This window comes from Puntigrus tetrazona, unplaced genomic scaffold (genome assembly GCF_018831695.1).
Source record: "Puntigrus tetrazona isolate hp1 unplaced genomic scaffold, ASM1883169v1 S000000003, whole genome shotgun sequence".
Taxonomy (NCBI): Eukaryota; Metazoa; Chordata; class Actinopteri; order Cypriniformes; family Cyprinidae; genus Puntigrus; species Puntigrus tetrazona.
In genome coordinates, this window is record NW_025047683.1 from 4,625,234 (window position 1) to 4,626,264 (window position 1,031).

The following is a 1,031-nucleotide window of genomic DNA, read 5'->3' on the forward strand; positions in this document are numbered from 1 at the left end:
GCTCTCGCCCGGAGCTTCAGAAAGATTGCGCTCAAAACCTAAGTCGATATGGACTTAGTCGCTTTTTCGACTTTTTTTCGCCAGAGACTAAGTCCACAAAACACGCGCTCACCAAATCGTACCCATGTAAAAGTTGCTCCTGTGTAAACGCCACCCCAGGGTCGCGGGAAAATTTGAATCATGCCCGGAGGAGGCCTCGGTCGGCCTGACTCGAGCCTCGGAGGGTATGGAAGTCGGACCTTTCTCGGTTGACTTAGTGCAATTTTCAAACGAAAATCATCCAGGCGCTTCATCCGACCGATCGAGTCCGGTTATGCGCCTTCCCGACGCTTTCCACTCGACTTCGCCGCCCTGGAGGAAATTTTTTCGCTCAAAACCTAAGTCCAAACATCCAGGCGCTTCATCCGACCGATCGAGTCCGGTTATGCGCGCTTCCCGACGCTTTCCCACTCGACTTCTTCGCCGCCCTGGAGGAAATTTTTTTCGCTCAAAACCTAAGTCCAAACATCCAGGCGCTTCATCCGACCGACGAGTCCGGTTAAGCGCGCTTTCCGGACGCTTTCCCACTCGACTTCGCCGCCCTGGAGGAAATTTTTTTCGCTCAAAACCTAAGTCCAAACATCCAGGCGCTTCATCCGACCGATCGAGTCCGGTTAAGCGCGCCTTCCGGACGCTTTCCCACTCGACTTCGCCGCCCTGGAGGAAATTTTTTTCGCTCAAAACCTAAGTCCAAACATCCAGGCGCTTCATCCGACCGATCGAGTCCGGTTAAGTGCGCCTTCCCGGACGCTTTCCCACTCGACTTCGCCGGCCCTGGAGGAAATTTTTTTCGCTCAAAACCTAAGTCCAAACATCCAGGCGCTTCATCCGACCGATCGAGTCCGGTTAAGTGCGCTTTCCCGACGCTTTCCCACTCGACTTCCCGCCGCCCTGGAGGAAATTTTTTGCGCTCAAAACCTAAGTCCAAACATCCAGGCGCTTTCATCCGACCGACGAGTCCGGTTAAGTGCGCCTTCCCGACGCTTTCCCAC